The sequence below is a fragment of the Apteryx rowi genome, unplaced genomic scaffold (genome assembly GCF_003343035.1).
Source record: "Apteryx rowi isolate R43461 unplaced genomic scaffold, aptRow1 scaffold_4, whole genome shotgun sequence".
NCBI lineage: Eukaryota > Metazoa > Chordata > Aves > Apterygiformes > Apterygidae > Apteryx > Apteryx rowi.
Window position 1 is genome coordinate 305192 of NW_020450529.1, and position 26645 is coordinate 331836.

General features: G+C 40.1%; 1 long non-coding RNA gene across 3 annotated transcripts in view; it reads left to right on the top strand.

The window, feature by feature from the left end:
* Window positions 1–26645, top strand: part of LOC112970540 — a 50155-nt gene that overhangs the window by 18439 nt on the left and 5071 nt on the right. For 2 of the 3 annotated variants that reach the window (XR_003255055.1, XR_003255056.1), the window contains exon 2: window positions 6318–6378. This is a non-coding gene — a long non-coding RNA (uncharacterized LOC112970540). Of the gene's footprint in view, window positions 1–5049; window positions 5129–6317; window positions 6379–26645 lie in introns of those variants that run through there. The other variant, XR_003255057.1, reaches the window with a different exon arrangement.

The following is a 26645-nucleotide window of genomic DNA, read 5'->3' on the forward strand; positions in this document are numbered from 1 at the left end:
GGGATCTCACCAACCCTTTCTCTGTCATTACAGGGGTACTGAGATCAATGTTTCCTCAGCCTGTAGCAGTCTGAGTTCTGGGAACAGAAGTACTTTAGTCTAACCAAAATTTTTGGACCTGATTTAAAGTATCTGGGTGAAACTTAATGACCCATGATTGGATTAAATTTAGCTAATGATTCTTTCTGGCCAAGGACTCTCTGAAAGTAGGAAACGCCCAGCAATAAAGAGCTATGTTCTAAGACTGCAATGCAGTCTTATTCATAATAGCTGTGCTTAGAAAGAGCAATATTACAGAGAGTATTGAAATGAGTCCAGAGAGTGTCTTCTGCCTGCACATCTGGCTATAGCAGCAACTTGATTTCAGATTCGCAAATGACAAGCAGGGCATCTCCAAAGGAGACGTTCTTTTTGTCCAGGCAGGACCTCCAGCACCCAGTCAGAACAGGAGCAGTAGCTCCGAACTGGCTTCTGAACATTCCAGATGAGCTCATGGTTACTGGTGCAGATGTGGTACACAGCACGAAAATGCATACAAATCCCTCATTCCAGTATGTAGGGACTAGGAATTCCCTTTCTCTTAGGAATACCCTCTGTGCCAGAATAAGCACCCTCTGTGCCAGTCTAATGCTAGGACAGACATCCTACACTGTTCAGGGATTCCTTTTCCCCAGGAGACAACTCAAGGAGAAGGCTTTCTGGATGTTTTGGATACAAAAATCAGACTCAGTTGAATTCTGCAGGGTGAAATTTGAACCAGAATACAAGCCTGTGTTTGCATTTTATAACCTTAATTTCGTAAAAGAAGCTCCCTTATCCATTGATTGAAACTCAATGTCAAAAATTGTTCAGGGAAGCACATGAAGAGAAGTCAGCTTGTTTTTATTGTCATTAAAATTTGCTTATTGACGTCTTTTGAGCTGAGGACTCTCTTTAGAGAACACAGGTTTTGAGAAGGATGTGATCCCACATTTCAAGTACACCCCCAGGCAAACCTTCTCAGTAGGTGCAAAGTTATATCTATAGTGCAATGCCCAGGACTTCCAGCCAAGCATCTCCCCCTTGGCTCTGACTTTTTAGGTGATTTGTGTCATTTCTGAGTAGTTTAGGAGGCACAGTGAATTTAGTAGAGCTCTAATGCTCTAATGCTGTTGTTCAAAGGAAAAAAGTTAAACACCTCGAAGAGTCTCTTGTTTCATGAACAAATGTCACAACTGGAAAACAGTCCCTTTTTAATATGCTATCTTTCTTTATAGTGTTTTCTGTTGCTTTTTTGGCCAAATTTGTTCTGTTTCATTTTCTCTGCAGGTGATTTTTCTATTTAAAAAATTTCTGGAGGTTTATTTTATAAGTGCTAATGTCCTTTCTTCCCACTCACTGCAGAATTACTCATGATTGCTTTGATCGTGGGTAGGAGGGAGAGTTTCTTTTCTCAAACTCCAGAGCCATTTTCAAATCCGGGCTTTGCTCTCTGCCATCCCACTGACAACCCAGGCTTGCCCAGAGCCTGTGGCAGCACAGGATTTGACTCCCAGCACCTGTGTACATCTGTGTCTGGGGCAAGAGTTGTGCACAGATGCCCAAGTACCACATTTCACACCTAAATACAGCATTTCAACAACACGGAGATCCTCAAACCCCTTGTCCAATTGCTGTCTGTTATCGCAGCTACTTCAAGTCTTTTGAACTTCTGTATCAACTCTGTTGATGAAGTCCCTAATTTTTTTACTTACAAGTGTATTCAAAGGGGCACCAGCTTCTGAAAGGGCTTCTACATGAAGAAACATCATGCCTCATCTCTCTCCAAATCGTTCATTGCTCAGACTGTTTGGCTCAACTCACTTCCTCTGTGTGTGCGGGACACTGGGTCCCCTACTTGTGCTGCGCGCTTGCTCAGCTCAGTGTCAGTGTCCCTAACAGGCTTTAAAAGTAGGTCTAACACTTGACATACATCTGTCTATTGGTCCATAAAAAGATCTTGAAGGCAAATAATGAGAAAATCTGCTGCTATCGCAGCTCTGATGTCTACTTGAAAGAATATAAATCTTTGTGTTTTGTGCTATCAATCAACTGTGACAGCATAGAGTTAGGCAGAAAGTTCTGCTTGGCAGATTATTGCAAAATGTCTATTTTGGGTATTTTTACATCTTCCCTGGGACATCTTGCTCTGGTCACTGTCAGAGATAGGTTACTGAAGCAAATTGGTGTTCTTTAGTATAGCCATCCCTTTGGTGATCATGAAATGTAGAAGTTGCTATGGAAACTGCTCTTCTTTTATTGAACTACAAGATAAAAAAATATTGTTGCGTGAAATTAAAGTGGAGCTTGCCAGTGTATTTATTACCAGTTTTACTGAGAGGTGCTGAATGTGTAAGTAGTTTGTCCTAGGTCACACAGCCATAGTGGCAAAGTCAGGAAAAGAGTCCATTCACTTGCTCCAATCGCTTAGAGAGCTTTTCCTTATTAAAACAGCATTGGTGTTTTAGATTTTTTTTTTTTCACATGAGGCACATCTTTCTCATTTAAAAGGTTGTCTACATGACATTACTTCTGTGTGTAAAGTGGAGAGAAATATCTCCACTGGTTATTTAAAGCACCCCATTAATTTGTATTAAGTGTACATTGTCACCAGGACTGTGGTTTCTAACTTCCTTCTCTAAACGATTGTATCCTCTCAAATGTCTACTGAATTGCAGCTCTTGCAATGACTGCAAGCCTGTGCTGTTCTGTCTGAACCTCCTCTTGTTAACAGTGTTGTAAATTAGGAATAACTTGGTTGCTTGCAGAAATGAGAGGCAAATCAGCTCTTTTGTTTTCTCAGAAGAATCTAAAAGCACAACTTATTTATATCACTCCTCCCAGTTTATTCTTTGAATGGAACTAATCGGGGAGAAAATGAAGGCAATGGGTATCGGTAGTAGGTGGGCAGCTCTCCCTCTTCCTGTGTGGTTGTTTCTAAAACAGCTTCTTATGCATCAGAATATGTAAATGGTTTGTCCTGCAGGAGGAGATCTGTAAGCATACTGTATTTTTGTGACAGGTATAATTCCTGCTTCTCTTCATCTTGATTTGTTTAACATCAGAATGCCAGAGTGGGTATAGTTGCGATCTTTATATGGTCGCTTTTATTAGACCAAATAGTATAGTTGGATGAGGCAGCCAAGCTCTCAGGAATACAGACCTTCCTTAGAGCTGAGGAAAGGCTTTTGTGTCTGAAGGTTTGTCTCCCTTCTTAGGACTGAAAAGGGACTTATGATCCCCCCAAATTGTCTGCTTTTTTCAACTATAGTAGTCACTATAATAGAAGATATTACCTCTAACTTACAAATCTTATATTAAATATTAATCATTTCTGGAGACAGGGTTCCAAAACAGATATATCAATCTAGTCCTCAAAATTCATTTGCTAAATTAATGAGCCTAAACAAATACTCAGTGGATTTAATGACATCTGAACTAAGTTTTAGAAACGCAGCCCAGGGTAGCCACAGCCAGCATTAACATAACTGAAATTCTTTGTGGCAGACATGCTCAACTAGACAAGCTTCACAGTGGTCAGCAGGCGAGCCTGTCACACCCCGGCTGGTTCTGCTGCAGATTGATCAAAGAACAGAGTCAGGAACAATAACGTATTTTCATTTTCCATCTAAGTGTTGACAGCTCTCCTTCTGAAGAAATCAGTCTCTGTTATGAACCTTGTAGAGTTCTTGGTCTTCGCTTCCCCACTCTTCAGGAAGGGCCAAACTAATGCCTTTTATCGCTGAACTCGCAGGTTTTCCATTCATTTTCAGTAGTTGAGAAGTTAAAATCTAGGAGGGGAAATGAAGGCAGCTCCTCTTCCATGGCCTTTCTTTGCTTCAGCATTGAGCCGTGGCCTTGGTGCTGCTGCTTTTCTCAGTTCAAACATAGGTGGTGGGAAATGTTGGTTTCTGATGTGAGCTCTGAGGCCTTTTCTGGAGTGGTTGCTAGTTAAAGCTGGGCAACTGAATTGGCCCAGAGAATCAGATGAAATCCCTGCAAGCTCTGATGGCTAATGCTGAATGTCACTTGAAGTAGGACTTGAAAATGGTGAGGAGCAAAAGTAAAGATCCTGCTTTGAAGCCTCTGGCACTTTCAATTGCCACCCTCTTCTTCCAGGATCCCAGAAATGGCGGAACCTTCTCTAACTGTAAGCCCAAGATCTTTGTAGTTTTGCAGACACTGCAGTGTTGCTTAGTCTCTTGAATTCCTTGAAACTAATAGGAATTCCTTTAAGGAAACTTCATATTGGGAGAGATTAGGTATTTTGTCTTAAATAATGAACAGGATGAGTATTGAATGAGATGAAGACATTAATTTCCATGCAGAGAAGCTCTTAATAGAATTACCGAGTAAATTCCACATGGAATGCACACAAGTCCCCTCACCTATTTAAATCCATAAAGGCCAGGAAGGCTATTATATTAGAGGGAAGGGGGTGTATCCCACATATCATTAAAACTGTTGCTAAAAGGAGTATAAATAACATGTTGCTTTTATCAGCTAAATCATTTTATAGTTTAATGAGGAAGCAAAACCAAAGCATTATGATGTTAATCCTACATATCGTTTTACTGACAGACTTTTCAATGCTAAACAGCATATTATGGAGTCAGAACTTGACAGGCTTAATTGTATACTTAAGAGTCAGTCTAACTCACAGTTTGTTCCTTCTGGGATAGTGGCAGTTTGGAATTAAAGATCTCAATGGATTCACTGTAATGTTTCTTTATTTTGTAATTATCTCTGCAATGTTTATGCAGGGTAATTTCTATAGCTTTCCGGTCAAATGGGAACCCTATTATTTAGGAAGAAAGTGGTCATCTTCAGAAAGAATGTCACTGTGTCTTGTGTCTTATTCCAGCCACAAACCAAATAATGTCACCTAATGAAAACAAGCCAGACAGAGCCCTATGGCACCAAGTACCAAAAACAACAGCTGCCCAGCCTATTGTTTTATCACAGTTGCTAATGACAGCACTCAAGAGATCCTTGTTCAGTTCCAAACAGGGAATTAGTCATTGGACAAAGCAAACTTGCCAGAATATTGCTTCTGAGCTGGAGCTGAAGTCATGATGTAAGAAGAAGAGATTCAGGAGGATTTGATTTGGTACGATAGAAATGGTGGACATCCAGCTTGCTTTTGAGCGGCAATTCTGATTCACTTTGTCTAGTAACTTGCAAGGTCATTTGGAGGTTTGAAAGTAAGAGATTACTGTTTGCCATAATAATAAAGGAGTAACATGCTATTTTGTTTCTTTTATGCTGTTCCTTTATACTTGCTGCTAACACATCCTAATTATGATAGAGGAATCATATTTGGGCATGAAAGGGAGCAAATTTGGGAGCAAGAGAAGAGAAAATAAGAGATGTAGTGTTTGTCATAAAGTATTTGAAAGTGCTGGTTTGAATTTTAAAATCTCCAGTCCTCAGCTTGCACCTACTTCTCCTTTCAAATTCAACACAGAGCACATTTGAAAATCCCACCTGCCAGTTTCTGCCTGGTCAGATGTCAAATATGCAAGGCTCAGAAGTTCCTGAAGATTGGACATATGTAATGTGTTCCCAGTGATCAGGGATCAGAGACCACAGTGAGAGTGCAAATAAGAAAAACACTGAGTAAAAACAGCATAAAAAGTTCCAGAACTGACCCTGCATAGCTGACTGTAGAATATCTTCCTCTTGAAATGCAGAGGTTTCTATAACAGCTTTTAGAATTTTATTTCTTGTTGTTGCTTTCAGTTGCTGTAAACAACAACCATTAATTTGTATAGATTATTCAGTAAAGTGACCTCAAGTCTTGCTTTAAGGATGCAGTGCAGATATGATTGACCTTCAAGTTGTCTGCATTGATCTGATAAGAAAGGGAATTGGAGCCAGTGACAGGCCCACATGAGCAAGTCAACTGCATGTGTGCCTTAAAATAAATAGCTCCCAGGAGCAGCTTTTCTTAAGGGAGGTGCAACCTGAAATCAGATGTAGAGAGGAGTTTTGAACAGGGAGCTGGTGCTACTAACAAAGTTAATTTCAGGTATCAGTCATGTCAGCTGAGCTGGCTGAACTGGATAATGGTTAGTTTAAGTACTGCCCCCTTCACCTCTATTGTTTCTGTGTGCCTGTGTGTATGTGACTGTATTACATGTGTGTATGTTACTAATGAACTGATTCTGACTTTTTTCAAATAGCTTTATTGTTCTAAGTAGTTACTAAGTTATTTGGTCTGCTCATTTTCTGATGGCTTTATTTTGCTCTGCATTTGGTACTCTTCCTGCAGTAAGACTGTTCATTTTCTCTTTCAGATTACTGGCTGTTAATGGAATCCTGTAATGCAGCAACACTGAAGATCAGAATCTCATTACGGTAATTACTATGAAGAAGTAAAACTGAGATTGTCAATCCCAAGAGACTTACAATGATATGTTGTAGGTGTATGAAATGACTGAGCAAGTGAGAGGATGGAGTGATCAGGTCAGCTGAGTTGGTCATAAGTATGATATTTCAAGGGTTTTGATAGTTGTAGATCATCATCAGGTAATTAAGGCTAGGTATAGTTGGTTTGTAAGCTTTCCTAAAGTGTTTCAAAAGGATTTGGAAGAAGGAAGACAGTCATTTTATTGATCATAGTGGGAATTCTTCCCATTCATAAGGACAGTCATATGAGAAGGTTGGTCTCTTGGCATTACCAGCAGGGTGAAGACATCTGGATTTTTTTTGTGCTCTGATTCCAGCATGGAGCATTTGTGGGAGGTTCTTAGCAGATAGTCAGTGACACAGTTTCCAGTGTCACTGTCTGTTAGCTCCACTGTGTCTGCAAAGCCTGTGAGCAAAAACAATAGTTAGGGCCTTTTTTGTTCTGTCATTTGGACTCATAACTAATGGCACCAGTGAAACTGGAAGCTGTTATTTAAAATCCAAGCCTTTACTGTGCTAAGGCTGTGGTTTAGTGGCCAGGAATCAGTTGGGAAAAGCTACAGCTTTTACCTGTCTGACCACAGAAGCCACCAGAGATCTAACACAGTGCTGAGATTTGCATGTTCCAAGTGTGTATTTAAGGATTGTTCAGAGCACAATAGGTCATTGAGTCCCTTCTTTGGAGGGTTGAGTGAATTATCTGGTTAATGTGAGGGAAGTTCATAGAGTACTTAATTTAGAACTGTTCCCTGTCAGTCATTCCTAGTCATTTGAATGAAGCTTGAAGCACATCAGAGAGACTTGGGGACTTAAGAAAAACAAAACAAAAAAACAACAGCAAAAAACACCCAGACTTATAAACCAATTGTTCAAGGAAGGTGATTTTCATGTTATACTACTAGTTATGTAACAACAAAGACCTTTGTGTAATTTGTATCTTTATAATAACTTTCCAAGTCATTGTAATAACAACAGACTTCTCCACAGGTGCTTAATGGGTTTGTTTACAAGTAAACAGCATGAAGTGAGAAGTAGTGGGTATTCAGCTGCCATTTTGGGACAGATTATAATTAAAGCCCTTCTGTAGGCCAAATATTGGGCATCATGCTTTATGGGACAATAAAGGTGCGTATGTGACCAGTGAGGTATGCTGTTGAGACCAGTACTGGCTTTTAGAAATGACTCCTTTGATCTACTTGTGGCTTTCTTTTCACATCTGCCCAGCTGGAACACTCTGCACATCCCAAGGGAGGGTGAGTGAACCTATAGCAGTAGAGTAAAAATTCCTCAAGTCATTTTATCCCTACTTCTGCTGAGAAGTCTGTAAGGCACAAAGTCTCTCTCCTTCTCAGCCCTTCTGTCACCCCTATCTCCCAGGCCTTTTGGGCTGAGCCCAGACATGGACAAAGATGCACTTAAAAGCAGTTAGAGAATGGCTTGTAGATGCAAACTACTGCAGCTGATACAGTTTTATAAAGCACCAAGCTGGGAGACCACATGGTCATTTGGTTAGAATGGAGTTTGGGAATTGGGACAGATGTGTTCTATTTCTGTCTCTCTCACTGAATTGCTCTGTGACTCTTGGTGATGCATTAAGGCAAAAATCCAATTGTAGTTAAAGTCAGAGTCAGTCTTTCCATTGATCTTAACTGAAACTAGGTTAGGCCCTTAAATCCCTGAGTTTTGTGCTCTCTGTCCACAAACCAGGAGATAGTGGTACTAGACAGTGACTCTTGATGCTTGTGACAGACTTTGAAATTCTCAGATGGTGACAAGAGAAGTCAAAATCATTGTTAATAGTTATTTTTAGGAAGCAAGTAGAATTCACCAAGCCCAGTGGGTCTGGGATGCAAGTTTAATTCAAGAAAGTGGTAAAGAGAAAAGTTGAATTTGATTGCACTTCAGTGAAACTTTGGTGTAACTGTTTGTGATATGAACACTTTTCTGTCCCAGAAATAATGATGTGAAATCTTGTTAGATGAGCAGTTCCACAGGATTCTTTTCTACAGACCAATGATGACTTTTCTCCTCCTTCAGATACTAGTACTCGTTTGTACCTTTTCTTATCTATAGCTGCTATCAAATTTGAAATGTTCTGTGTTGGCACCTAAAATCTGGTATGATGGAACTCTAGAAATGCACTCCTGCAATGGCCAGAAATGGTCTTTGTATCCTTCAGTGCAGAGAGATGGCTGAATTTTATCAGTGTTTTTCATTTTGTGGTACCAGACCATTCAGTGTTTGGTATGATTTCTAAGGGATCAGTAAAAAGGTCATTAATAAAAGCAACCCTTTTGTTAGTAATTGTAAATTTTCTCTGTGATGATCTGTACCTCCGCTAGAAAATGCTTATAGAAGTGTAACTAGAATATGCAACTATAGAATGCAACTAGAAAAAGTCAAATTTCTTTGAGATCCTTTTTAGACCTATGTTTCAATGCCTGCATGATTCAGAGGCCCTCAGGGAAGATGCAGAGTTAAAACTTTCATAATTTTACATTTTTGTAGCTATTATTGAAAAATGTGACCCAACATTTCTGCATTTTGAGAGAAAATGCCTCATCAGGAACAGGAAGCTGATGAACTGTTTCTCAAATATCTTTTGGAAGATCTCAGCAATAATCTATGATTATTTGTGAGCCTCCCCTGCTCATGTTGAATAAGCAGAGCTCAAATCTTATTGCATGGAGAAATTATGGAAATACCAAGGATTACTTGATAAACAGGTGGTGCCATTGATCATTAACTCCACTTTATAGCCATAGTATCTTTTTGTCATTTGAATAACAAATGATCTCTGAGCCAATACCAGAGTAAATCTTATTGACCTTTTACTACCGCTTGTGCTTTTATCAAAAAACAGTAACTTCATCTTCATTAGAATCACTTTCAGTTCTGTATGGGGCCAGATACTGAGCAAAATAATTCTATATGCATGTATTTGCACAGGAAGAAAGAAGGCATGTAGCAGTACTCTTTTTTTGAAGGTACATACCCCTAGTCAATACAGTCTGTAATGGTGAACTGAGAAACACTACTACACTGATATTAAGCTCATGCTACCCACGTCTGTGTGTGTGTCACATAGATCAGCTGAAATGGGTTAAATTAGGTGGTTCATGTCTCCAGCTGAAGGTTGTTGCTTCTATCAGTGGTGGTTCAGCTACTCTTTAATATGGTTCTATGACAAGAAGCTCATCAGCCCATCCTACTTTCCTGGCTTCAATTATGTAAGCCTTTGTCACCTCTTATTTGGACAGGAGTAACTCTGGTGTAGCTAAGTGTGAGATGTTTACAGAGTTCTGTAGGATAAAGAGTTCTGTACATCATTCATCATTTCTGCCTACAAGCCCATCACCTCAGGTTCAGGGTCTGACAGGTCTTCCAAATAGTGAAAAGATTGTCTAAGATTCCTGGGTAAAGACCAGTATAAGACCCTGTGTAGACTTAAGTACAGAGAAGATCTTGCAGGGAGCTGCTTAAAGATATCTAGATTTTGCATTTCAGTCTCCTGTTTGTAGTGTGAGATAGGTGCCTGACTTAGAAAAAATTCTTTGCAGGAGTCCCAAGAAAAAATTAAATTATCCACTTAAACTGCTAGACCCCACACTGTTGATGACAGACCATGAGGTTTTTGCCTTTCAGAAGCAAGGCTTAACATCCATCTTGTTTGGGGTTAGAGCCACTTAATCCTATCAACTGCTGTTACCCTGGAGAGTAGATCCTAACTTGGTCTTGCACGGGGAGTTCCACACAGCATAGATCTGTACATGAAACTTCATCAAACCAAGGGAGAAGAGGCGTCTTGCATTCAGCACTTCCTGAGCACTTGGACATGGCAGACTGCTTGGTATTTGCACAGTGGATACAAGGAGAGCTCCGAAATATTGGTGAAGCTGGCTCTGAGTTAACAGTCCCTTTTCCTGTGTAAAGAGACCAGTATCAGCAATCAAGCCAGGTATAATATGCTCATTCTGTAGCCAATTTAAGTTGCAAGGTTATTAAATCCTTTCTCCCTCTGGTGACTGCAGACCATTTAATTACAAGATCAGTGACATGTAATGGTATAGAGCTTAGGGAGCTTATGAGATAAACAGTGTTTGATTACACAATGAATCATGACTTATTTTGACTTTTGCTTCAAAATACTGGTTACACGATGTTTATTGTTTGGACCTTCCTAGTGCAATAATTTAGCTGTCTGCAGGACTACATCAGTTCCAATACCACTAAATTCTGGTGTTCAGAGTTCTCAAGTGCTTGACAGATTGACAACATAAGGAATAAAAGATATGAATGACTATGAATTGACAGTTACCTGATGAAACTTTAAAAGGTTCATCTTTCCCATTTAGACAAAAATGAAGTAGCAATGTTTGCTGAAGTACTCATCCTCTTGGGCACTTTTGTCTTTTGAAGATCTGACAATATATGTAGCAATGGCAGCTTATAGGTGCCAAGTCTGTCTGAGAACTGTCACCTCCCTTTGGGTGTGAGAGAGAAAGCAGAGTTCTATTATAACAGATGAATCAAATTCAGTCCTTGAAGCAGTGTGGATCTAGAATAAGTCTGTGATTTCAGCAGAACTTAGCTGCTATCTGGAAACCCAAGTGAAAAAACTGAGCCTTTATAAGACCAAATCTTAATATCCTACTACTAGTGAAGTGCCCCTAACTGAGTACTTACAAATTGACTGAAATGAGCATTATTATATCATCTTGCTTGATATCACTAGAGGTTGCTAAAGGTCTTTGGTTATTTAGTGTTTTTCTGCTTTGAAAGACATTAATTTCCTTGGTCATGTCCGTACTTCAAAGACACTGAGATAAACCAATAACTTATGAAGTGACTGCCCACATCATTTTAAACAGTATTTTTGCTGCAATATGGAGAGAAAAAAAGCAAATTAAGTTCATGTCTAGTGTCAAAAGAAAGTTTCTATATAATGTTGGTAGAGGAAATGACATGTTTTTGTGAAGCTTAGAAGATTCTGCAATAAGTCTGCTCACAAAGAAATCTCACTTAGGCAGGTTCAATGGAGCCCACAGCAGCTTTTAGCTGCTTTAAGATTTACCAGCTGGTAAAGCCTCTCTATTTAAAATTGACAGTGGCAGTATTTGTTGGCTTAGCAGAATCAAATTTCTGCCTGTCAAAACTCCCTTGACTGCAGGTTCAAGACTGAATCAGGGTTGGTGTTTAGACAGTAATTTTGATGGAGTTATATCAGGGATGAATTTACTAAAAAAAGAAAAATTAAAATTAAGGTAAGGGCTAAATGGCATGAGTGGGTGATGAATATGGGGCAGACTGGAAGTATATGTTTGTTGGGGTTTTTTAATGAATATAAAATAGTCTTGTAATAATTTCTGGTCCAGTCAGGAGCAGATTCCCAATCTGATACCTGATACAAAACAGCAATTCCTCTATCCCTCTAGTGGGATTTCTTTCCAGGATTCAGTCTGTGTCGCAGCTGTGGCAGGCTGACAGAGTTGACCAGATACTTTTCAGGGGATTTCACTTGCCAGTGCTGTCAGCCTGCCTAGAGCCCAGTGAAGCTGATGGGTGCTATATCCACTGAAGCTAAGGTTTTGAATTGAATTTGACTTGTGTTCCATATGACAGGGAGAACACAGATTTTAGGAATAAGAGACCAGATCTTCAGCTGGTGTAAATCAGTATTGTCTTGTATCATTTACTTTGCACCTACTGAAAATCTCTCATCTAGATGTGCTTTTTCTTCTTGGGGAGCTGTTTTCTATCTCCTCTAAGCAAGACAAGATTACAAAGTTGTAATACTGCTTTGAGCTGCATGGAAATGAATGTTTCACCTCTTCTTGTGAATCTGGTAATAGTCAGCATCTGAAAGAGCAGTAAAATAAACTTCTGTGTAAGAACTGTAGCAAAAGAGAAGTTGACTTATTACCTTTGGGGATGTATGAGAAATGAAATGTGTGATCTCCAGTGGAACATCCCAAAATGCAGCTGTGCTCTTTGAAGTGCCAGCAAATTCCACCCAGCCACGACTCTTCCCCCTTCTCTGTGTACCTCCTCCTGCTTCCCTCTTGCCTCCCTGTCCTTGTATTCTAGCTCTGAATTGAAACGTTGGCAGCAAAAGACAATACTCATGAAACACGTGGCAATAAGCTACCTAACTGATCAGGGTACTCAGATCCCACTTTCAATTTTCTGATAGGTATATAGAAATGTTTCTTTGTTCAGGCAAGGATGAAGAGTGCATAGTAAGAAATGCTTTGAGAAGTCACATTAAGTAAAATTAAACTTTTGATTAAAGTTTCAGGAAAATTGAAATCAAAACTGAGAAAATTTAGCATAGCTAAAAGAAGCTGGAAGAACAGCCCAGAAAACCCCAGAGAATCCCTCAGTGCCAGCTGTAAGATCTGCTGGCTATACTAGCATTGCTACATATATAATATATATTATATTATCAGCTTTTAGTTCAGATCTCTGCTTCTCAGACTTAGCTGTGACTCCTTTGGCTGTCTCAAAAGTGTTCAGAAGAGGACACAAAGTGCAAGAAAAGTTTGAAAGTGCAGAAACGTGAAGAGCCTTTCTTTGATGCAGGGTTGCTGCAGAGGCTGTGTAGCATATATGCCAAGTAAGCTGCATTATTTCTCCTTTAGGAGCAAATACTGGGACTAACCAGCACCAGGAGTTAGGTGGAAAAGCTTTTAGCAGTGTTTTGGGGACTGATTCCTCTCCTAGTTACACTAGAGCATCAGGAGAGACACTGGTGCCAAGGTGATGTGAAATAGTTCAAGAGACTAAACAGACCCTCTTTGGAGACACACGGAGCTAGATTTGGCATCCTTCATCAGGATTTATACAGGAAGTCCTGGTGGTTCTGCCCAGTCTAAGGTCAGGATCAGGCCCATATATTAGTTTTTTTATTAAAGTTATACCTGTTAATGGTGCTGGTATTTGTACAACCCCCTTTGCCTGTACTTATTATTGCAGCAAAATAGGAATACCATTTTCAATTCAAATATAGAGCTTCCTCTGGACTCAGTGTTGAAGGTATATTTCTTGCCTGTAAAATTGGGTGGGTCATTACCTGAAATCTGATGAAACTGCAAAATATTCACCTGTAATATCTTGTAGCAATTATTCACTTTTATACAAATCTCACAAGTCATTAATCAATGCAGAAAAGATCGCTGTGCTAGTTGCTTTTGCTTTCCCCATTGCCGTGACCAGTTCACCTTTGATTGCCTGATAGTTTGGGTTCTCTGGAGTTTCAGGGGCAGCAAGCACAAACAGACCTGCACAAAAAGCCTCAGCTGTTGCAAGTGACCTGGCAGGATTTGCTACTTTCACAAACACTGACCTGACAGCCCAGCTTCCCATCGCTCATCTGGACTCCTTGGGATGAGCATGTGAACGGGTGCCTGACCCTTCCCTGTTTGCTGCCTCTGCCGGACGAGAGCAACTCTCTGCCTTTCAGCTGCTGTGGTCGTTACCGGCCCGGTGCCTGGCCTGCCTGTACTCCCGTGAGCTGAAAGGGAGTGTATGGAGTCTGTTTTTACTCCATGAGAGCTGGATTTATCACCCTCCTGCTGAGCTGTGGAGGAGGGATTCTCACCAGAAGAAATACACATTTACCTTGCTTTCAGCAGGCATCGCAGTAATTCTTTGGGAAATGAGAAAACTAAGGCAAACAGGCAGTACAAGCATGATCAGACAGACCATCCTTTCAGCTTGAATTGCTTCCTGGCTGGCAGAACATAATCACTGAGCAGGCTAATGAGGGAACACACACATCTACAGTGTGAAACCCAAAGGTTCGCAAATTAATCCCTTGTAGAAAGGCCTGGCTGTAATTCAATTGTAACATGAACATACAGAATAGGCAGCAGGTCACAATCATCAGGCAAGCCTAATCATTTAGCAGGCATTAAAAACTAATTATTAAGTTCATCCAGATAGAATTAAATTTGAATTGATCTGTGAGCAATTAATGAAAGGCCAAATAATTAAAATGGCAGTTAAATGTGAATTTAACCACATTTCACCATTTAAAACATGTTTCTCATATAGGTGTTAAAAGGGCATGAAATGATGCTATATTCTTAATGAGTGTGTGAAATGTTGCATAGTTCTTATTACCAAGCAGAGGGACTTAGCAATCCTGCATGGTAAAGTGTAATGCAACTCCTGTCTGGAAGAACAGGGTCAAGTCACGCCTCCATTCACACAGATTCATCCAGAGACTTGCAATGTGTATTTCATATTTGATCAGTGAGCACTTAACACAATATGCCACTTAACAAGTACTATCAAATAAATATATTTAGTGTAGCTTTAGGAGTACTAAGACGCTTTGCAGTCACTTACAGTTTATCATTTCAAAATCTCAAAATTCTTTCTAGTCATGTAGAAAAGGAAGCTAAGGATTAATACTTGGTTTACAAATGAGAATAACAGGCACAGTAGAACACCCCTAGGGAGCTTACTGCAGAGCCAAGATTAGACTCCCCGTTCCAATGAAAACCACTGAAGGTGAGCTAGCTGGCTTTGCTCCGACACAGGAGCAGAGTGCACAGATGACTGTGAAGCAGCAGGTTACTGGAGAAGCAGTAACTTTTAGGGAAGGCAGCAAGCAACTGGGCAGCAGTAACCTCTAAGTGCCTGGAAGCATCACATTCACTCAAGTTGAAAGGGTATTTTTCCATTACTTAAATATAAATAAATAAATTTAATTCTGACCTATGGCTACCTATGACAGCTCCACCCCCTCCTATTTTGTTTTATATTGTGCTTTCAGAGTTTCCAACAAGTGCCATTTTCAGTGCTGAGCCTCCAAAGAGGCTTAAGCCAATAATATTTCTCCCTGAATTTTTTATATGCACAGGTTAAGTGGTATCTATATAACTTAAACCTGCAGTGAGCTTTTCTAGAGATGCACCTCATGCCAAGTAGGATATAATAATAGACTCTTTGTTCTGTTCTGTTCTTTGCTGCAAATTACTGCTTTTTCCTGCTTTCAGTGTCCTCCTTTATTTCCTGAATCTCAGCAGAGTTTACAAGTTTACTGAACTGGTTCTTTTGGACTGATTATCTGTAAAAGGGCTTTTTTAATAGTCAACTCTACTGATTTAGAGGGTGAACCAGCAGCTCAGTGCTATCCTGATCTTCCTGAGAAAAACAGCTTAGTTTTTCATCAGACTGATCAACTGGTGTTCTGAATGGAATTGGATTCTTTTTTCAAATAACAGGTTATTTTCAGGTTAGGTTGGAGCATCAAATATTCCTTTATGTGCAATATGATGAAAAAAAAAAACACCAAAAGGCAGTGCAGCACTGTTCAGAAATCTCTTAGCTTTAAACAAAATAATTTGTGAGTCAGAATAGAATAGCTAGATCAGCATACTGCCTGCCCAGACTAGTTAGCCCTGCTGATCTACTTCTTCTAAAACTTCTTCTACTTCTAAAACTAGTATTTTTGTGTCATATGAACATATAAATGATCTGGGTCAGTCTAATGGCACTGTACTTTGTAGCCAAAGAGATGTGAGTAGCCCCGTTGGAGTCTGACTTACGGCAGCTCGCTAAAATGGGATTTAATATGTCTGACGATAAGTTTCAACAGAGCTTATGAGATGAGTGATGAGGCAATATAGGGTCACTTATAGGTGAACTTGCCCATTGCTAATGGTATACTTGGGCTGATTAAACTGTGATGGCAGATCTGAGATATTTTTTCAAGTCTGAAGGTCTGATTCAGTTCTCATCAGGAGAAATCTGGGATTCATAAGGCAGATCCTTCATGGATAGTGTCTGCAGAACTGAACTGAAAACTTGAAACAATCACTTCACATGGTAGGGGAGTGTGCAGAGGCCCTTTTCACCCAAATTGAGCGAGTTTTTCCCAGCTTTCAGTATGTGGTCTTAGTGCATCTCCACACTTGTGCGGAAATCCTTATAAGAGCAACCTTAGCATCACCGCTTAACTGGAACAGGCAGACTGGCTGACTGAGATGGAATTTACCTTTCCCATGCTGCTGTGTTGGCATACCTCATGGTTGCCTTTGTGATCTGGACTTTTTAAGGGCAGGTGGCTTAAAGGCTTTGTGAGAATGTAGACTATTGTTGGAAGCAAATCTCAGGTTCCTTTTTTACTTTTTATGCCAGTTTTGTGTTTGGCCAAATGCAATGAAGTTTCTGCCTTGTTCCAAATCATCAGTGCATATGCTAGACTTGTTGCAGACTTTGCTGAAGGTGATGTGCACTTAAAAAACTCTAAACCAGCAGTTACAGGTTCTCCATAGCCACAGGTTGACCAACATCAGAAAGACGGAACCAGCTTCTCATTCTGTTAACAGCCAAGTAATCCTTTTGGTGCAGTCTGGTCTTTGCTGTGAATGGGAGCACCCTGGCTACCTCATTCTCCTGTTTAATTTCTGAGATTTTGCTTTCAAACACTGTTTTGATCTCATGAGATCCTGCATCTCCATTCCTTTTCTGAAGGGGCTGATATCACAGGCCAACACTCTGCTTTCTGGCACTCTAGGAATCTATAGACTGGATTTTCTGCTGTCTTCTGCATCATTCATGTCTGGACAATATTAAGGTAAAGTGCTATGAAAAGTTGAGAGGATTTAGACTTTAGTCTAAAAAAGGAATTAGACATTAATCTCAGGAATGCCCTGAGACATTTTGCAGAAGTACAAAATGTTCCTAGTAAGTGATAACAACCATGGTGTGCAAATCATTATGATGAAGACAACAGCTCTGCCTGCGCTCTTCCCATCTCTTCTGGGGCACAGTGCTGCATCTGGAACATCTGCTTATCAGGGGACCAGTGACTTTGTGGTCCAGAGAGAGGCTGAACTTCCTCTTGGCTTGCAAAGCGATTCCTTCAGGAGACAAAGGCATAGACATAGTGGCAGTGGAAATGGCTTGGAAGGAGCTCACACTGCTGATGTCCTGCTTGTCCTGCCCTTTATTCTCAGAATCAAGCTGGTAATAAATTCCCTCATTAAAATTAAAATTGGCAGTACCCATTAATACCATGGCTCAGATATTTGCCATATGCTAAGCCTCAGTGCAGTGTCTGCAGCTGACCGTGTTTCATCATCTCTACCAGTCCACCAGGGAGAAATTTATGCACATGGCGGGAAACAAGTGTAGAAAACACCCAGAAGAGGAAGCAAGAATCACATTGACACTCAGCCTGTGCCCATAGCTAATTTCACTGTCCATATGTCGTGACCTGTTGTTGTCATCCCCTGGATTTGCATGGATAATTCACATGTAACATGAGGTCAGGCTCTTGAATCTTTTTTGAAAGGCTGAAGGGCTTCATTAGCTTTACATAGTATGTAAATATTAGCCTGTACTAAATGCATTTGAATTCATGGTACTTTTTCTTTTCCCACTGTCTATATGCAAATCAAGATCCATCAGTGTATATTAAGAGTTCTTTAGTCTTTTCCCTTTTCTGAATGACTTTGGAAATATCTTTAAGAGCATTAACTTTGAAATTAAAAGGGTGAACACCGTGTGCTTGACCAAGAAAGCACTTGTGTTCTTTTTCTTATAAGACCCTTTCAGCTGCATTTCATGTATTTAAGGCCAAGGACCAATTTCTTCTGAAGTGCCCAATCCAGTGAACATGCTCAGCAGACAGCCAGCACAGCCTGGCCAAAGCCACTTTCATTCAAACCTACTGCTGGAGGAGGAGGCATTGCTTTTACTGTCCTTTTATACAGCAGATCTGTGGTGAAGTATTTCTGAGAACGTAGGAGTTATGGTTTAAATCTCTCCTCCTCCTCCTGAGCAGATCCAACCTATATTCTCACCTGCCAGGAGACCACATTGACCAACATATTACAGTCTGTTCTTCCACACTTGTGAAGAGAGTGTGTGGGAGGAGGAACAGTCAATGCTGAAAATATACAAATAGTCCTAGGAGGAGAGATGGGAAGAGAGCCAAGCACTGAGATGCAGACTAAGGCCCATCTGCAAACAACACATTACTACTTCAAGCTTCTTGTCCTGCTCTTTGCACACACGCACACGTACTCCCTGCTGCCTTACCAACACCCTAGGGCAGGCAGCTGCTTGGTGTTTGGAACAGTCTGCTATTAGAATTACTGCTGGTTCCTGTGTTTCTGTTGGACCCTGTAAGCATCACAGCCCTGACTGATGGCAGTGTGTCTAAATTAAGCCTGCAAAGAGAAAAAGTTGTGAATCCTGCTCTAAACTATTTATCCACAGCCAGTTTGGGATTCCTTCCTTACAAGATCCAGTGCTTTGTGTGTACATATCAAAGTTAAAAGATACACTCTAAGCAAGGCTTCTACCACTTGTTGAAGAAACGGTCCTAATTGCAAACTGCAAAGAATCTGACACTTTCCATATAGCAAAGAGCAGTGACACAATTCACATAAACCTGTAGCTGTTCCACTTCCTACAGGTCCTAGCACTTCAGTTTAACAGTAATGTGAAAACCAGAGTCCATCTGATACATGTCTAGAACCGAGCAATTTTACTGTGTCACCTTTATAACCCCAGTAAAAGTAATTTTAAATGAGCCACATTCTGGCACCGTTTCTTGTCTGAAAGCATGGGTCTGTGACGAAAGGAGAAATCTGATGGAATCATCTTGATCTTCTTGGAAATTTCAACTATTTGCTGGGATGTAGAGCCTATGAAGTGTAATAGATTATACCCATATATGTAGTAAGTCTTTTTGCAGCACTGTGAAATCAGCAAGTTTTTTTCTGCACCATGACAAACTCCTTTGTTTCCTTTTAAGACAAAAGCAGATGCTTGTTATGGTGTTAAGTAACATGTATCGCTTGCTGGGCAGTGAATACCTCACTTGTCACATGAATTTACTTACTGTGTGATTGAGTTAATTGACATTTCATACACAGCTGACTGCAGCGCATATGCACCTTGAGCTTCGTACTCTCCGTTGCTGTTAGAAAGGAGTCTGTGCACAGGAGTAGGCAAAGGATGGGACAAGAATCTTATGAATGTTCAATCAAATAATAGCACATCATCAAATTCTGCTAATGAGCTATGTCTCTGAATTGCATATCCGTCTCCTCATTGGATTTTCACTGTAATTATCATTGCTCAGTGGACATTTTTTCAACAGATAAGTGCAAGGTAGATTTAGAGAGAGAGAGAAATTTAAACAGAGAGAATTCTCTATTCACTCAACCTTGAATCATTTACTTATTTTGCAAGGTCTTTGCTGCAGGGAGCATCTTTCTTTACACGTATACAAAGCACGGTATGCCAGCACTTTGTATGGTGTTGGCATATTTCAGTGTGTGCATCTTAATAAAATTTAGCACTTAAATAGCTCTTTCCAGCTTTGATCAGATAGTACTTTTCCATTTGTGGATGGGGAAACTGAAGCATAGGGAGCTTAATGTCATCCAGACTTCCACAGTAGGATAGGATACAGCTGAGCCAGGAGTAGATGCTGATGTGTTTAAAGCTGAAGTGTTTTATTGTACAACTGGAAAGATCCACAAGAATGTGTAACCACTCCTCAGTCAGACTAATTTGATAGCAGTCAGTCATGTTTCTGAGTCATACTATCTGCCCAGTGATCTGTGCTGCCTCATTCTGTCCTTGTAAAGAAATGTTCTTCTAAATTTTAAGTAGCAATGGAAGCAAGAGACCTATTTAACTGCAACAAATCATTTCTACCTGTGTATTTTAAGTCATTAGCTAGCATTTCTCATAACATCCCACAGCAAGTTCACAAGTCAGTGGGAGAGACCTTTGCAAATTTGCCACTGTGAACCATCATTTTCAGATGGAAGAGCCTAGTGTAGAACTTGTCTGACAGCATTACTCTGTTAAAACAGGTGAAAGAGAAGCTTGGCCATCACTACTTGATTGTCTTAATGAGAATGGTGTGATCCAGATTACATACCTGTGCGTCGTAGGTGGTTTTCACCTCCAGAAGCCTACCTGTTACCAAAACATGGCTCAGAGTATCTTCAGCAGTGCCCACATGAGTGCCCATGAGGTGCCTAACTGGAGAAGGCTCAGGTCTGCCAAGGTACCAGTGCCTTCACTTGCTCATCACCATTTAGCATTCAGGCCCAAGGCACATAAACTTTTCTTTCTCTTTCCTTCTCCTTTCTTTTTTGTTCAATTCTTCCTGCCCTTCCTCAAAAAAGAAACCCATGCTATTTCTGGTGCATTTCATCTCCTACCTTGCAAGCAGAAGCAAGTTACAAGAATTTCTTTGACACAGTGTTCTTGTCTGCTGGGAACAGGCGACTGGAGCAGATCTGAAACAAGCAGCCTGATGTTCCTTCTCTGGTGATGCCTGATAATAGATGGGACTGGAGCTGTCTGCAAGACGAACTCCATCTCACTTTGCTGAAGGATAACAGTTTTCAGTGACCTTTCTCCATTGCAGAGAGGAATACTAGGAAAAGGCCATATACAAGGGTCAAGTTTATTTTAACTCTAAAGAGAATGAACGAACTTTCTCCAGTCTCTGACCTCCCAGAGAAGACGTTTATTAGGTACTCGGGGAAAAAAACTTGGGTGTATTATTAGAAATCAGTGGCTGTCTTGAGCTGTGTATGCCAAATGCTCTTCCAAGCTTATTATCGCACAGAGACAAGACAGGAGGGAACAAAGTAACAAAGTAACGTCTTCTCCATTTGCGTCAGCTGGAAAGGCAGTCATCCCATCACTTTCTAAGGCCTGTTAACCCTTACATGGAAAAGGTGCAATTTCTCAAAAAGGTATGCCTCTTCTTCTGTGCAGCTTGTTCCAATTGTCTCTGCAGCAGACGGGTGCAAGCAGCAAATCCAAGGGCCAGCTTTCAGCCACACATGTAGTCTTTTGACCCTTTCCCCCACCCGAAATTCTTGGTAATTGTCTCGATTTGATTCTACTCCTGTGACGGTGTCCCTTGGGATGGTGGGACGGTGACCGTTGGGATGGTGTCCCAACTCCCTTGACTCAGGGAAAGGGTTTTGTGGTTTCTTACAAAACTGTCTAAGTCAATTAGTGATAGTGTTCAGATTTTCTTCATAATTCTTCCTGCTGGCAGCTTCCCCCCAGTGTGACTGTGCTTCCTGGACTACAGACTATCTGGAGGAGGCATTCAGATATCACAGCAGTAAGATCCATGCCCCAGTCACCCGTAGTTGCTTAAGTCACCACAGAGGCTCTGGACATGCAGAAATCATTCATCACTGTTTTAATCAGGTTAAAGTCATAGGTTCATAAAGATGATTTAAAGCCACATCTGCCCATGTAGTAAAAAGTGTCCTAATGGGAGCTCTGGCATGTCACAAAGAATGTAACTTCTTTAGCTTGCTTATAGTTCTGTGCCAATGAGAATGTAAATCTTCAATCTTATCATGCGTTTAATCTTTCCCTAGAACTAGCAGAGATGTTAGGTCCAAAATAAGAAATCCAGAGGAAAATGCTTTTGTTTTCTCACAACTTTCCATATTTAATTGCCCCTGGCTCCAGCCTACTTTGATGACCTATTTATGGATAAGGTCTGCAAGTGGTAGAAGCAAGAACTGTGAATTATTTTCTACAGCTGAGACATAAGCTAGCTGAGCATGCTCCAATTTTGGTTACCCTATTCTCCCTTCTCCAAAATGCCCTGACTGCTTTAAGCCTGTGGTGCACCTTGTCATTAACTAGAATCAAAGAGACAGTGATGTGAATACATTTCTGAACAGCAACTAACACAACTGGACCTGGTTATGGCCATTAGGCTCTGTTGCAGTTATAATTAATTTGATGAAATAATTAAACTGAAGTCAGTGATGAAGTGAATCCAGAAGTACAGAATTATTTAGCCATGTGCAGATGGAGAATTCATCTGTAACAATAATCACAAAATTTCTGGTACTGCAACATCAAGGCAACTTGACAAACCTGTTTACTGAATTTTCTTAAAAAAATGTTAAATGTATTAAAGAAACATCTAAAACCAGTGTTCCCTAAGGGTAATTGCCTTTAGTTTTAACTTAAGATATGCCATAGATAAACATTTGAATTAAATAACACCTTCCATGTGATAAAGGTCCGAAGACAGGTATTTTGTATTTATATTTATCACTGTCTAGCGTGGACCTACATTATACAGTCATGTTCTGATCCTTTTGCCCTATTCAGATGGGCTACTCCCAGAATAACATACTCCTCTATATTAGCAAAGATGGCAAAATTTCACATACATGACTTAGGAAGCAGTGGAAGCTGTGTTGCTTGGAGGCATGAATACAACGCTCAGGATGGTGCTAGGGAGCAATCTCCCTAAAATCCCAGGAATGGGATTAGGAGCTATATATAGACCACATGCTTCACTGTCTGGATTCAGGAAGGTAATATGTAATTCAAACCATCACCCATTTAGGACTGCTAGGACACTGACTCCTTTTAGGAGAGAGAAGGAGAAAAAATGGAGAAAAGTAGACAGGAGTTCAGACTTCTGTTTTGGATTCCTACCTGAGCTTTCATAGTTCTTCCCTCTTCGTTGGAGGTACAGGGCCTCAGGGTCTGGAAGGCTAAGGGTGCTCTGAACAACTTAACACTGTCTCCTGAAATTAGGCATATTTTTACCTTAACTGCTCTAACTAATCATATACAGGAAGGAGAAGGCTTTTACAATGTCACCCACTGCTAAATGGGTGAGTGACATTTTACCAACTGCTAAGATACAGCCTCTGGGAAAGCAAAAGCTGTGATTTATGATACTTTTAAATCTGTTTTTCCTCCAAGACAATTACACACATTTTGGCATTACCTCACAGCAACAAACTCGGCTGGAGGGCAGGGAGCAGATTACCAATTCTAACTCTCACAGGCAAGCAGCTTCTTTGGAAGTATAGATAAGAACTGAGGAACATGTGCTCTGTTTGGCCTGAAAAACAAAGCCCAGGAGAGACATTCAGTCTGTTTTACTGGGCTTCAGGATATTGTTTGTGGGACCATAAAGCAGCACAAGAAGTCATGGCATGTGGATGATTAACGTAAGTCAGAAAAACACAATGATTCCTGCTCCAAAACGCAGAAGAATGAGAACAATTCAAAACACATGAGCTGGGATTTTGGGCATGATTTATGGGCACAGTCTGAGCACACAGGTAATGCTCCTTGCAAGGCATTTAATCTGATAGCAGCTGTGGATTCTGCTCACACAATCCCAGCTAATGTGGTTTGTCCTGGCTTAATTAAGAATGAAAATACATACTGGGAGAAATATTTATTCCCATCACTCTCTTTCTCTGTACTTGTTCTTACAAAAGTTTCTCCATTATCAATACTATTTCTGCTATAACCCCAGCTGTTCAATGTCCTTCTGTACTGCGTGAGATAGTTGGCGGACATGGAAGCAGCCCTAAGCATGATGTAGGCAAAGTAGTTTCCTAGCTCTGAAGAGGGAATACATTTCAGTGTTGGCTAGTACAGCCTCAGAGGGGACATGGATTGAGAGCAAGGGACTGTGTCCGTCCAGACAGTCAGCTATTGTTCTGGGCTGTACCCACCGGGAAGTGCTGAGCAAAGCCATCAGAAGTACAAGAGCCCTGGGTTATCGCGTTGTCAGACATCTCTTGTGAACTGGGCATCATTAATGTTGTTCTTTGTGTGAATCCAAATATGACTTGGACTTTACCCCAGAAAGGATTTACATTCCTCTGTTCTAGTGCCAGATTTTCTAAGGCAGCTGTATAAGTGTACAAGTGCAAATATGCACTCTCAGCTTTGCCTTGCTGTAAATCTCAGATTTCCTCAGGAAACTGATTTTAGTGGGTTTCTATTTAACATGTGTAAATTGGGTAATTGTAAATGAGGGTATGTGCAAATATTACCTGTGCAAGCAATAGAGACAATCATAAAAAGCGTTCTTTACTGTAACTCTAGGCTAGCACCTTATTATAATATAATTAGAATATATTTACATGAGCACGTATAGTTGGCTCACTCTCTGGCTAAATGGAGTTTCCCATTTTTATGGCAGAAGTGGGTTTCTTCTCATAGTTACCATTTTAAACTACACCTTTATGAGCATTATTCATAACTTTATTCAAACAGCTCTCTTGCATTTCATTTAGTTTAAATAAAGCACAAGTTTAAGAAAAAAACATTTTTTTCGTAGTAACACAGAATATCTTCATGTGTGTCCTGATATTTTCTGCCTGTTCTTCTTGGAACAATCTTGATTCATTGCAAAAATGACCAAGCCAAAAACAGAAGAAAGCAGGTTTTGCATTATTTCACACAGTGGCTGATTTCCACGCAATCGTTCCCAAATGCATAATGACTGTTCCAATTGCTCACATGCCATCATCACACTGTGAGAATCAGAATCATTTATTTGAAGAAGCAGAGCGTGTAGCTCAAGTACAAGAAGTGCTATATAAAACTCATTTTGATTCTGTTTTTATAAACAGACCTGAATATTCATGACTTTTTTTTTTTAATGTAAGAATAAAAGCAGAAAACATAAGATTTGAGCTACGGACTGATGAAGAAATCAAGTAGTAGAAGTCACCCTAATGCAGGGGACTGAACTAGACTGAAATTGTTTACTCTGAGAACAGCAAATCATCAAAACCTAGTGAGGCTATTGCTTTCCTAATATTAGAAAGCAAGCCAAATTATGGCCTTAAGCATATACTGGGGATTTGAAGGTATTAAAACCCTGTATTTGCTAATCCCCTAAAAGTGTGTAGAGAGCATAATTTGTTTCCTTGAGATCAACCATTAAGACCAGAAACTTCAGAACAGATTTTTTTTGCAAAAACCAAAAAAATATGAAGGTACAGCAGCCACTCCTAACAACTGTGACCTATGGATGGGGACAGGGTTTGGATGTCAAAAGATCTTGCACTATAATTCTGGCTTTGCCTTTTTTCCCCTGTCCATTTCTGGACAGTGATAGCAGTTGCTTTAGAGATGTTCTGGAAGGTTATGGGTAAATGGTCACTGCAAATAATCTGCGTTCTTTACAGTGAAGACAGGGTAAATTGGATTTTAACTTAGGTTAGTAGCTCAAGTTCACATTTATGGATAAGATATAATGACAGTCCTGTGACCTACTGAAACTACCTGTATACTAGTTAGTATTGGTGAATCCAAGGAAGAGAATAGCTGATTTTCAAGTATAAGCATGCATCCCATAATGGTTAACATATGTGAAATGGTATGTCCTGGAGCACTAGTCAAAACATCATAGTTAAGCTTCATTGAATGGAGCTAAGCTAAGGGGGCAGATAGGTAACATAGGCTGTCTCTACATTAGCATTTTAGTTCAAATCAGGAGTGCACTTTTGAAACAAAATTCCCAGTCATCTCCGTTTAGGGCACTTCAGTTCACATCACAGAGCAGTGTCTGTGCACATAAACTGGTTCCCTTTCAGATAAAATTAAACCAGAGATGCACTCTAGGAGCTCACCCAGTGTGCACCAAGAATTTAAGGGTATTTAGTCTACAGGACTGGACTAAAGCAAAGTAAACTCTCCTAGAATATGTATCAATCCTCAATAGTACCAGCTGTTTTATTCTGTCCACTCCTATTGTGGTGCACTACTTGCTGATGTAGACGTTACCACAGTTTTCCTTGCAAAAGTGGTAAGTCATTAACAGAGGATATTAGAGTGACTCCGTATCTTACTGTCTTCAAAATAAATTGTAAATTTTACACTTGCTGAGTCTAGCCATTAACAAAATGAGCACAGAGAAGAGGAGAAAGAGATGAGGACAAGAAGAAAGAGACAACAAAAGGAAAATAAATCTGTGTTCAAATAGCCACAGGAATTGTAAAGAGGAAAACTAGAACATTGTTTTATTATGATATTGGCTATCTCTTGCAAGGAGTTCAAACAGTCCAGTAACAAAAGCTACTTTAAGGACTAGACAGAAAGGGACATTACATATTATCTTTAAAGGGCAGTGTATTTTATATCTAATTAAGAAAAATCTCTTTTCTAATGAGATCCCTCAGTGGAAGGGGGAAAAATCCTGGGTCTTTCTAATTCCAAGGGACTGCAGAGCAGGAGTTTAGATCACAGTGAGTGAAGTACTCCACTGATAAAGTAGAAAGAATAAAGTATTTTTAAAGAACTTTGCTGAGAAAATTAATAATCTGACCAGTTTTCCAATCACATGCTTCTATCTGAAGTAATGTTTATTCCCCACAGAAATGGACTGGAACATTGAGTCACCTGAAAGTAGTTTTTTTTTT